This window comes from Pipistrellus hanaki (genome assembly GCF_964339955.1).
Source record: "Pipistrellus hanaki genome assembly, chromosome: 21".
Lineage (NCBI taxonomy): Eukaryota > Metazoa > Chordata > Mammalia > Chiroptera > Vespertilionidae > Pipistrellus > Pipistrellus hanaki.
Window position 1 is genome coordinate 121676 of NC_140523.1, and position 12701 is coordinate 134376.

The window sequence follows — 12701 nt, forward strand, 5'->3', positions numbered from 1 at the left end:
TTCTCCTCCATATTTCTCAGCGGAACAACCTTCTTTTCAACGCCAGTGACTGGAAAAAGCAGATGCTTTCTCAGAGAAACTGGGACAACCTTATACTCAAGGCCTGTCAGTTTCTCAACATAAATCGCAAAGTCTCTCACTTGAAGAAGCACTTGTTCTATGACAGACACTTGCACAACAATATTCCCAACGCCTGTGAGTTGAAAAAGCAGACGGTTTCTCACAGAAACTGGGACAACCTTATACTCAAGGCCTGTCACTTTCTCAACATAAATCGCAATGTCACTGACTTAAAAAAGCACTTGCTCTATGACAGACACTTGCACAACAATATTCCTAATGCCATTGAGTTGAAAAAGCAGATGTTTTCTCACAGAAACTGGTACAACCTTATACTCAAGTCCTGTCACTTTGAAAACACAGTTGCAATACCAGTAACTTTGAGGAACACCACGTGTCTCCTAGTCATTTATACAAGCTTATTCTCAATTTCAGTTTCTTAGAAAGGACTGTGTACTCTCCTCTACACCAGGACAACCTTCTTCTACATATTTCTCAGCTGGACAACCTTCTTTTAAACGCCAGTAACTTGAAAAAACAGATAATTTCTCACAGAAACTGGGACAACCTCATACTCAAGGCCTGTCAGATTCTCAACATAATTCGCAATGCCACTGACTTGAAGAATCACTTGTTCTATGACAGACACTTGCACAACAATATTCCCAATGCCTGTGAGTTGAAAAAGCAGACGGTTTCTCACAGAAACTGGGACAACCTTATACTCAAGGCCTGTCACTTGGGAAACAGAGTTCGCAATGCCAGTGACTTTGAGAAACACCACGTGTCTCCTAGTCATTTGTACAAGCTTATTCTCAATTTCAGGGACTTGGAAAGGACTGTGCACTCTCCTCTACACATGGACAACCTTCTTCTCCATATTTCTCAGCGGAACAACCTTCTTTTCAAGGCCAGTGACTTGAAAAATCAGATCCTTTCTCACAGAAACTTGGACAACCTTATACTCAAGGCCTGTCAGTTTCGCAACATAAATCGCAATGTCTCTGACTTGAAGAAGCACTTGTTCTATGAAAGGCACTTGCACAACAATATTCCCAACGCCTGTGAGTTGAAAAAGCAGACAGTTTCTCACAGAAACTGGGACAACCTTATACTCAAGGCCTGTCACTTTTTCAACATAAATCGCAATGTCACTGACTTAAAGAAGCACTTGCTCTATGACAGACACTTGCAAATGAATATTCCTAATGCCAGTGAGTTTAAAAAGCAGATGTTTTCTCACAGAAACTGGGACAACCTTCTACTCAAGTCCTGTCACTTTGAAAACCCAGTTGCAATACCAGTAACTTTGAGGAACACCACGTGTCTCCTAGTCATTTATACAAGCTTATTCTCAATTTCAGTCTCTTAGAAAAGACTGTGCCCTCTCCTCTAAACCTGGACAACCTTCTTCTACATATTTCTCAGCCAGACAACCTTCTTTTCAACGCCAGTGACTTGAAAAAGCAGATGCTTTCTAAGAGAAACTGGGACAACCTGATAGTCAATGCCTGTCACTTGGAATACCGAATTCGCAATGCCAGTGACTTTGAGAAACACCACGTGTCTCCTAGTTATTTGTACAAGCTTATTCTCAATTTTAGTGACTTGGAAAATACTGTGCACTCTACTCTACAGCTGGACAACCTTCTTCTCCATATTTCTCAGCTGGACAACCTTCTCTTCAACGCCAGTGACTTAAAAAAACATATGCTTTCTCACAGAAACTGGGACAACCTTATACTCAAGGCCTGTCAGTTTCTCAACATAAAACGCAATGCCACTGACTTGAAGAAGCCCTTGCTCTATGACAGACACTTGCACAACAATATTCCTAATACCAGTGAGTTGAAAAAGCAGATGTTTTTTCACAGAAACTGGGACAAACTTATACTCAAGTCCTGTCACTTTGAAAACCCAGTTGCAATACCAGTGACTTTGAGGAAAACCACGTGTCTCCTTGTCATTTATACAAGCTTATTCTCAATTTCAGTTTCTTAGAAAAGACTGTGCACTCTCCTCTACACCTGGAAAACCTTCTTCTACATATTTCTCAGCTGGACAACCTTCTTTTAAACGCCAGTGACTTGAAAAAACAGATGCTTTATCACAGAAACTGGGACAACCTTATACTCAATGCCTGTTTTTTTCTCAAAATAAATCGCAATGCCACTGACTTAAAGAAGCACGTGTTCTATGACAGACACTTGCACAACAATATTCCCAATGCCAGGGAGTTGAATAAGCAAATGGTTTCTCACAGAGACTGGGACAACCTTATACTCAAGGCCTGTCACTTGGGAAACAGAGTTCGCAATGCCAGTGACTTTGAGAAATACAACGTGTCTCCTAGTCATTTGTACAAGTTTATTCTCAATTTCAGTGACTTGGAAAAAACTGTGCACTCTCCACTAAACATGGACAACCTTCTTCTCCATATTTCCCTGCTGGACAACCTTCTTTTCAACGCCAGTAACTTGAAAAATCAGATCCTCTCTCACAGAAACTGGGACAACCTCATACTCAAGGCCTGTCAGTTTCTCAACATAATTCGCAATGCCACTGAATTGAAGAATCACTTGTTCTATGACAGACACTTGCACAACAATATTCCCAACGCCTGTGAGTTCAAAAAGCAGACGGTTTCTCACAGAAACTGGGACAACCTTATACTCAATGCCTGTCACTTAGAAAACCGAGTACACAATACCACTAACTTTGAGAAACACCACGTGTCTCCTATTCATTTGTAGAAGCTTATTCTCAATTTCAGTGACTTGGAAAATACTGTGCACCCTCCTCTACCTTTGGACAACCTTCTTCTTTATATTTCTCAGATGGACAACCTTCTTTTCAACTCCAGTGACTTGCAAAAGCAGATGCTTTCTAAGAGAAACTGGGACAACCTTATACTCAAGGCCTGTCACTTGGAATACCGAATTCGCAATGCCAGTGACTTTGAGAAACACCACGTGTCTCCTAGTCATTTGTACAAGCTTATTCTCAATTTTAGTGACTTGGAAAATACTGTGCACTCTCCTCTACCCTTGGACAGCCTTCTTCTCAATCTTTCTCAGATGGACAACTTTCTTCTCTATGCCAGTGACTTGAAAAAGCAGATCCTTTCTCACAGAAACTCGGACAACCTTATACTCAAGGCATGTCACTTTCTCAATATAATTCGCAATGCCACTGACTTGAAGAATCACTTGTTCTATGACAGACACTTGCACAACAATATTCCCAATGCCTGTTAGTTGAAAAAGCAGACGGTGTCTCACAGAAACTGGGACAACCTTATACTCAAGGCCTGTCACTTTGAAAACCCAGTTCGCAATACCAGTGACTTTGAGAAACACCACGTGTCTCCTAGTCATTTATACAAGCTTATTCTCAATTTCAGTTTCTTAGAATAGACTGTGCACTCACCTCTACACCTGGACAAACTTCTTCTCCATATTTCTCAGCTGGACAACCTTCTTTTCAACGCCAGTGACTTGAAAAATCAGATACTTTCTCACCGAAACTGGGACAACCTTAGACTCAAGGCCTGTCAGTTTCTCAACATAAATCGCAATGCCTCTGACTTGAAGAAGCACTTGCTCTATGACAGACACTTGCACAACAATATTGCCAACGCCAGTGAGTTGAAAAAGCAGATGGTTTCTCATAGAAACTGGGACAACCTTATACTCAAGGCCTGTCACTTTGAAAACCCAGTTCGTAATGCCAGTGACTTTGAGAAACACCACGTGTCTCCTAGTCATTTGTACAAGCTTATTCTCCATTTCTGTGACTAGGAAAATACTGTGCACTCTCCTCTACACTTGGACAACCTTCTCCTCTATATTTCTCAGATGGACAACCTTCTTCTCAATGCCAGTGACTTGAAAAAGCAGATCCTTTCTCTCAGAATCTGGGACAACCTTATACTCAAGGCATGTCAGTTTCTCAACATAAATCGCAATGCCACTGACTTGAAGAAGCACTTGTTCTATGACAGACACTTGCACAACAATATTCCCAACGCCAGTGAGTTGAAAAAGCAGATGGTTTCTCACAGAGACTGGGACAACCTTATACTCAAGGCTTGTCATTTAGAAAACAGAGTTCGCAATACCGGTGACTTTGAGAAACACCACATGTCTCCTAGTCATTTATATAAGCTTATTCTCAATTTCAGTGACTTGCAAAAGACTGTGTACACTCCTCTACCCTCAGACAACTTTCTTTTCCTATTTCTCAGATGGACAACGTTGTTTTCAACGCCAGTGACTTGATAAAGCAGATGCTTTCTCACAGAAATTGGGACAACCTTATACTCAAGGCCTGTCACTTGGAATACTGAATTCCCAATGCCAGTGACTTTGATAAACACCAAGTGTCTCCTAGTTAATTGTAGAATCTTATTCTCAATATCAGTGCCTTTCACTAGGATCTTTTTTCTTTTTGATGCTTGGAAAACATTTTTCTCAATATTTTTCACTTGGACAACCTTATTCGCAATGCCAGAGAGTTGAAAAAGCAGATGCTTTCTCACAGAAACTGGGACAACCTTATACTCATGGCCTGTCACTTGGAATACCAAATTTGCAATGCCAGTGACTTTGAGAAACATCGAGTGCCTCCCAGTTAATTGTACAAGCTTACTATTAATATCAGTGACGTCTACAATACTCTCCTTTCTCTTTGCTGCTTGGACAACCTTCTTCTCTATATTTGTCACCTGGACAACCTTATACTCAATACCAGTGACTTGAAAAAGTAGATGCTTTCTCACAGAAACTGGGACAACCTTATACTCAAGGCCTGTCACTTGGAATACTGAATTCAAAGTGCCAGTGTCTTTGAGAAACACCAAGTGTCTCCTAGTTAATTGTACAAGCTTATTCTCAATATCAGTGCCTTTTACAAGACTCTTCATTCTCCTTGATGCTTGGAAAAACTTTTCCTCAATATTCGTCTCTTGGACAACCTTATTCGCAATGCCAGAGAGTTGAAAATGCTGATGCTTTCTCACAGAAAATGGGACAACCGTATACTCAAGGCCTGTCACTTTCTAAACATAAATTGCAACATCACTGACTTGAAGACGCACTTGCTCTATGACAGGCACTTGCACAACAATATTCCCAATGTCAGTGAGTAGAAAAAGCAGATGGTTTCTCACAGAAACTGGGACAACCTTATACTCAAGGCCTGTCAGTTAGAAAACAGAGTTCATAATACCAGTGACTTTGATAAACACCACATGTCTCCTAGTCATTTGTACAAGCTTATTCTCAATTGCAGTGACTTGGAAAAGACTGTGCACTCTCCTCTACCCTTGGACAAGCTTTGTCTCCATATTTCTCAGATGGACAACCTTCTTTTCAACGCCAGTGACTTGAAAAAGCAGATTCTTTCTCACATAAACTGGGACAACCTTATACTCAAGGCCTGTCACTTGGAATACCGAATTCAAAGTGCCAGTGTCTTTGAGAAACACCAAGTGTCTCCTAGTTTATTGTACAACCTTATTCTCAATATCAGTGCCTTTTACAAGACTCTTCTTTCTCCTTGATGCTTGGACAACCTTCTTCTCAATATTTCTCAGATGGACAACCTTCTTCTCAATGCCAGTGACTGGAAAAAGCAGATTCTTTCTCACAGAAACTGGGACAACCTTATACTCAAGGCCTGTCACTTGGAATACCGAATTCAAAGTGCCAGTGTCTTTGAGAAACACCAAGTGTCTCCTAGTTTATTGTACAACCTTATTCTCAATATCAGTGCCTTTTACAAGACTCTTCTTTCTCCTTGATGCTTGGACAACCTTCTTCTCAATATTTCTCAGATGGACAACCTTCTTCTCAATGCCAGTGACTGGAAAAAGCAGATTCTTTCTCACAGAAACTGGGACAACCTTATACTCAAGGCCTGTCACTTGGAATACCGAATTCAAAGTGCCAGTGTCTTTGAGAAACACCAAGTGTCTCCTAGTTTATTGTACAACCTTATTCTCAATATCAGTGCCTTTTACAAGACTCTTCTTTCTCCTTGATGCTTGGACAACCTTCTTCTCAATATTTCTCAGATGGACAACCTTCTTCTCAATGCCAGTGACTGGAAAAAGCAGATTCTTTCTCACAGAAACTGGGACAACCTTATACTCAAGGCCTGTCAGTTTCTCAACATAAATCGTAATGCCACTGACTTAAAGAAGCACTTGCTCTATGACAGGCTCTTGCACAACAATATTCCCAATGTCAGTGAGTAGAAAAAGCAGATGGTTTCTCACAAAAACTGGGACAACTTTATACTCACGTCCTGTCACTTAAAAAACCGAGTTCGTAATACCAGTGACTTTGAAAACACCATGTGTCTCCTAGTCATTTGTACAAGCTTATTCTCAATTTCTGTGACTTGGAAAATACTGTGCACTCTCTTCTACCCTTGGAAACCTTCTTCTCCATATTTCTCATATGGACAACCTTCTTTTCAATGCCAGTGATTTGAAAAATCAGATGCTTTCTCACAGAAACTTGGACAACCTTATACTCAAGCCCTGTCACTTGGAATACCAAATTTTCAATGCCAGTGACTTTGAGAAAGATCTAGTGCCTCCTAGTTAATTGTACAAGCTTATTATTAATATCAGTGCCTTTTACAAGACTCTTCATTCTCCTTGATGCTTGGAAAACCTTTTTCTCAATATTTGTCACTTGGACAACCTTATTCGCAATGCCAGACAGCTGAAAAAGCAGATCCTTTCTCACAGAAACTGGGACAACCTTATACTCAAGGCCTGTCAGTTTCTAAACATAAATCGCAATCCCACTAACTTGAAGAATCACTTGTACTATGACAGACACTTGCAGAACAATATTCCCATCGCCAGTTAGTTGAAAAAGCAGATGGTTTCTCACAGAAACTGGGACAACCTTATACTCAAGACCTGTCACTTAGAAAACCGAGTTCGCAATACCAGTGACTTTGAGAAACACCACGTGTCTCCTAGTCATTTGTACAAGCTTATTCTCAATTTCAGTGACTTGGAAAAGACTGTGCACTCTCTTCTACCCTTGGACAACCTTCTTCTCCATATTTCTCATATGGACAAACTTCTTTTCAATGCCAGTGATTTGAAAAATCAGATGCTTTCTCACAGAAACTGGGACAACCTTATACTCAAGGCCTGTCACTTGGAATACCGAATTCAAATTGCCAGTGTCTTTGAGAAACACCAAGTGTCTCCTAGTTAATTGTACAAGCTTATTCTCAATATCAGTGCCTTTTCCAAGACTCTTCATTTTCCTTGATGCTTGGAAAACCTTTTTCTCAGTATTTGTCTCTTGGACAACCTTATTCGCAAAGCCAGAGCGTTGAAAAAGCAGATGCTTTCCTACAGAAACTGGGACAGCCTTATACTCAAGGCCTGTCACTTAGAAAACCGAGTTCGCAATACCAGTGACTTTGAGAAACACCACGTGTCTCCTTGTCATTTGTACAAGCTTATTCTCAATTTCAGTGACTTGGAAAAGACTGTGCACTCTCCTCTACACTTGGACAACATTCTTCTCCATATTTCTCAGATGGACAACCTTCTTTTCAACGCCAGTGAATTGAAAAATCAGATGCTTTCTCACAGAAACTGAGACAACCTTATACTTAAGGCCTGTCAATTGGAATACCGAATTAGCAATGCCAGTGACTTTGAGAAACACCAAGTGTCTCCTAGTTAATTTTACAAGCTCATTCTCAATATCAATGCCTTTTACAGACTCTCCTTTCTCCTAGCTGCTTGGACAACCTTCTTCTCAATATTTGTCACCTAGACAACCTTTTACTCAATGCCATCCATTTGAAAAACAGATGCATTCTCATAGAAACTGGGACAACCTTATACTCAAGGCCTGTCACATTCTCAACATAAATCGCAATGTCCCTGACTTTAAGAAGCATTTGCTCTATGACAGGCACTTGCACAACAATATTCCTAATGCCAGTGAGTTGAAAAAGCAGATGTTTTCTCACAGAAACTGGTACAACCTTATACTCAAGTCCTGTCACTTTGAAAACCCAGTTCACAATGCCAGTGACTTTGAGAAACACCACGTGTCTCCTAGTCATTTGTACAACCTTATTCTCAATTTCAGTGACTTGGAAAAGACTGTGCACTCTTCTCTACACTTGGACAACCTTCTTCTCTATATTTCTCAGATGGCCAACCTTCTTTTCAACGCCAGTGACTTGAAAAAGCAGATCCTTTCCCACAGAATTTGGGACAACCTTATACTCAAGGCCTGTCACTTGGAATACCAAATTCAAAGTGCCAGTGTCTTTGAGAAACACCAAGTGTCTCCTAGTAAATTGTACAAGCTCATTCTCAATATCACTGCCTTTTACAAGACTCTTCTTTCTCCTTGATGCTTGGAAAACCTTCTTCTCAATATTTGTCACTTGGACAACCTTATTCGCAATGCCAGAGAGTTGAAAAAGCAGATGCTTTCTCACAGAAACTGGGACAACCTTATACTCAAGGCCTGTCACTTTCTCAACATAAATCGCAATGTCACTGACTTGAAGAAGCACTTGCTCTATGACAGGCACTTGCACAACAATATTCCTAATGCCTGTGAGTTGAAAAAGTAGATGGTTTCTCGCAGAAACTGGGACAACCTTGTACTCTAGGCCTGTCAATTGGAATACCAAATTCGCAATTCCAGTGACTTTTAGTAACACCAAGTGTCTCCTAGTTAATTGTCCAAGCTTATTCTCAATATCAGTGCTTTTTACCAGTCTCTCCTTTCTCCTAGCTACTTGGACAATCTTCTTCTCAATATTTGTCACTTGGACAACCTTGTTCGCAATGCCAGCGAGTTGAAAAAGCAGACACTTCCTCAAAAAAATGGGATAACCCTTTTGTCAAGGCCTGTAAGTTGCACAACCTCGTTCCCAATGCCAGTGACTTTGAGAAACACCAGTTTTCTCCTATTCACTTTTACAAGCTTATTCTCAACGTCAGTGATTTGGACAAGACTCTGCTTTCTCCTCTACACTTGGACAACATTCTACTCAATATTTGTCACTTTTACAAACTTATTCTCAATGTCAGTGAGTTGAAAAATCAGATGCTTTCTCACAGAAACTAGTACAACCTTATACTGAAGGCCTGTCACTTGGACAAGGGAATTTGCAATGCCATTGAATTGTAGAAGCACTACCGCTCTGACAGGCACTTGAACAACAATATTCCCAACGCCAGCAATTTGAAAAGGCAGATATTTTCTCACAGAAACTGGGACAACCTCATTCTCAAGGCCTGTCACTAGGACAACCTAGTTCGCAATGTCAGTGACTTTGAGAACCATCAAGTGTCGCCTACTCAATTGTACAATCTTATTCTCAAAATCAGTGACTTGTACAAGACTCTGATTTCTCCTTTACACTTGGTTAACCTTCTTCTCAATATTTGTCACCTGGACAACCTTATACTCAATGTTAGCGACTTGAAAAAGCAGATCCTTTCTCACAGAAACTGGGACAACCTTATACTCAAGGCCCGTCACTTGTACAAGGTAATTCGCAATGCCAGTGACTTGTAGAAGCAGGTGCTTTCTCACAGAAACCAGACAACATTCTCCAGGCCCGTCACTTGGAAAACCTATTTAGCAATGCCAGTGATTTTGTAAAAACACCAAGTGTCTCCTAGTCACTTGTACAAGATTATTCTCAGTATCAGTGACTTGGACAAGACTCTGCTTTCTCCCAGTCACTTGGACAACCTTATTCTCAATGCCAGTGACTTGAAAATACCGATGCTTTCTCACAGGAACAGGGACAACATTATACTCAAGGCCTGTCACTTGTACAGCCAATGCCAGTGAGTTGTAGAAGCACTAGCTCTCTGACAAACACTTGGACAACAATATTCTCAATTCCAGTTACTCGAAAAAGCGGATGCTTTCTCTCAGAAACTGGGACAACCTCATTCTCAAGGCCTGTCTCTTAGACAACCTAGTTCTCAATGCCAGTGACTTTGACAAACACCAAGTGCCTCCAAATCACTTTAACCATCTTATTCTCAATGTCAGTGTCTTGGACAAGACTCTGCTTTCTCCTAGAAACTTTGTCAACCTTTTATTCAATATCTGTCACTTGAACAACCTTATTCTCAATTCTGGTGACTTGAAAATGCAGATATTTTCTCAAAGAAACTGGGACAACCTTATACTAAATGCCTGTCACCTAGACAATATAATTCGCACTGTCAGTGATTTGTAGAAGCACTAGCTCTCTGACAGGTACTTGCACAACCTTATTCTCAATGCCAGTGACTTGAAAAACCCTATACTTTCTCTCAGAAACAGGGACAACCTTATACTCAAGGCCTGTCACTTGGACAACCTAGTTCATAATGCCAGTGATTTTAAGAAACACCAAGTGTCTCCTAGTCACTTCTACTAGCTTATTCTCAATGTCAGTGACTTGGACAAAACTCTGCTTCCTCCTAGATACTTGGACAACCTTCTTCTCAAAATTAAAACTTTACAACCTTATTCTCAATGCCAGTTACTTGAAGAAGCCCTTGCTCTATACCAGGCACTTGCACAACAATATTCCCAATGCCAGTGAGTTGAAAAAGCAGATACTTTCTCTCAGAAACTGGGACAACCTTATACTCAAGGCCTGTCACTTGGACAAAGGATTTCGCAATGCCCGTGACTTGTAGAAGCACTAGCTCCCTGACAGGTACTTGGACAACAATATTCTCAATGCCAGTAACTTGAAAAAGCAGATGCTTTCTCACAGAAACGGTGACAACCATATTCTCAAGGCCTGTCATTTGGACAACCTCGTTCGCAATGCCAGTGACTTTGAGAAACACCAAGTGTCTCCTAGTCAATTATACAAGCTTATTCCCAATCCAGTGACTTGAAAAAGCAGCTGCTTTCTCACAGAAACTGGGACAACCTTATTCTTTTTTATTTTTATTTTTAATTTATTGATTTTTTACAGAGAGGAAGGGAGAGAGATGGAGAGCTATAAATGTTGATGAGAGAGAAACATCGATCAGTTGCCTCTTGCACACCCCCTTCAGGGGATGTGCCCGCAAGCAGCATACATGAGCCTGACCAGAGTCGAACCTGGGACCTTTCAGTCCGCACACCGATGGTCTACCACTCTGCCAAACTGGTTTCGGCTCGGACAACCTTATTCTGAAAGACATTCTCTTGGACAAGCCTGGTATCTCTGCCACTCACTGTGACGGCATTATTCTCAACGCAGTCACTTGGTCCACCTTATTCTCAATGCCAATCCTTTGAACTAGCTCCTTCCTTCTTCTGGTCAGCAGGGTAGGTGTGTTTTAGGAAAATGAATGGACACAAATAATTTTGAATCTACTAATTAAGTTTTCAAAACTGAAATTGTTTCAATAGATACCCTATGTTACCTGACCTTGCATTCAATGTGTGGCTTTTTGTCTGCACCTTCCTGTAGGAAGTTTGTCTCAGGTGAATGCAGGACATCACTTAACCCTTCTTGTGGCTATTCCTTTGGTGTAGAACACTTACCTGAAACAGACAGCATGTGTGTGTGTCTCAACCCAGGGTCGTGTGCAATGAGGGCTACTGTGACGCCACTATATGTGTCTGCACTTCGGTGAGTAGTGACTTGGAAGCCGCAACACGTACCTGGAGGACGAGGAGAGATGTGCACACCATCAGCGATCTCAAGGTAGGAGGAGGTGAGCTGATTTGGCTGCATCACATTGTCCTTTTGATCCAGCTTGTTGGGCAGCGGGAGCGGAAAGAGGAGGAGAAGAAACTGAGTCAACGGCAGCCGATGCTAACATAGTCCCCAATAATACCAAACACCTTGGGTCACCCGGGAAGACCATGGGTGGGGCTGAAATAAGATGAATTCAAATTCTAAGCAAGGCTACAGGCAGAATTTCCTCCTTTTTTTATTTTTATTATTATTATTATTTTTTTTTATTAAAGAGCCAGTCCTATGTGCACTTAGTGGTTATCTCGATGCTGGCCTTGAAAAACAATACAGTTCTATCCAATTTTTTTTTTTTAAAAAAGTGCACCTGGCATGGTATTGAGATTGTGGGCATATCTGGTCTCTGGCCTACAAGGTCAGACAGCTAAGTTTATCTTCATCATTCTTCAAATGGGCTAAAGCAAACTAGAAAGCAACATTTTGTCTAGGAAGAACAGCAGAAAATTCCAAACAACCATTTGTTTCAGAATGGGGGTTTTCCTTCTCAGAACCTTTAAAAATAATGACCTGCCCGTAAAGTGGCACAGTCGTGTAGAGTGCGCCTGCGTGTGGTGCTCTTGCAGCTGTCCTGGCCACATATTTCAATAAATCTTTGCCTGCTTTTTTTTTTTTTTTAAATAAATCATCAGCCTCTGGTGGTCTTATTTTGAACCCAGGGTTTGACCCCACAACAGGGCAAGGAAGTATAATTACACTTCCCTTTTGTATGACACAAAATGAAAACACTGCCCCTGTGTATGTAAAATTAAAGAGGGGTTTCTGGCTTGTCAAAACAAAACAAAACAAAACAAAACAAAACAAAAAAACAAAGGCAGCAGACGATGGCACACTCTGCCCCCAGGTGCTTCCAGCCACGGCTGCTGGACCCA

General features: G+C 41.0%; 1 long non-coding RNA gene across 2 annotated transcripts in view; it reads right to left on the reverse strand.

The window, feature by feature from the left end:
• LOC311614502 overlaps positions 1–12701 on the reverse strand; it is a 123451-nt gene that overhangs the window by 110274 nt on the left and 476 nt on the right. For both annotated transcript variants that reach the window (XR_014793684.1, XR_014793685.1), the window contains exon 2: positions 11739–11832. This is a non-coding gene — a long non-coding RNA (uncharacterized lncRNA). The remainder of the gene's footprint in view (positions 1–11738; positions 11833–12701) is intronic.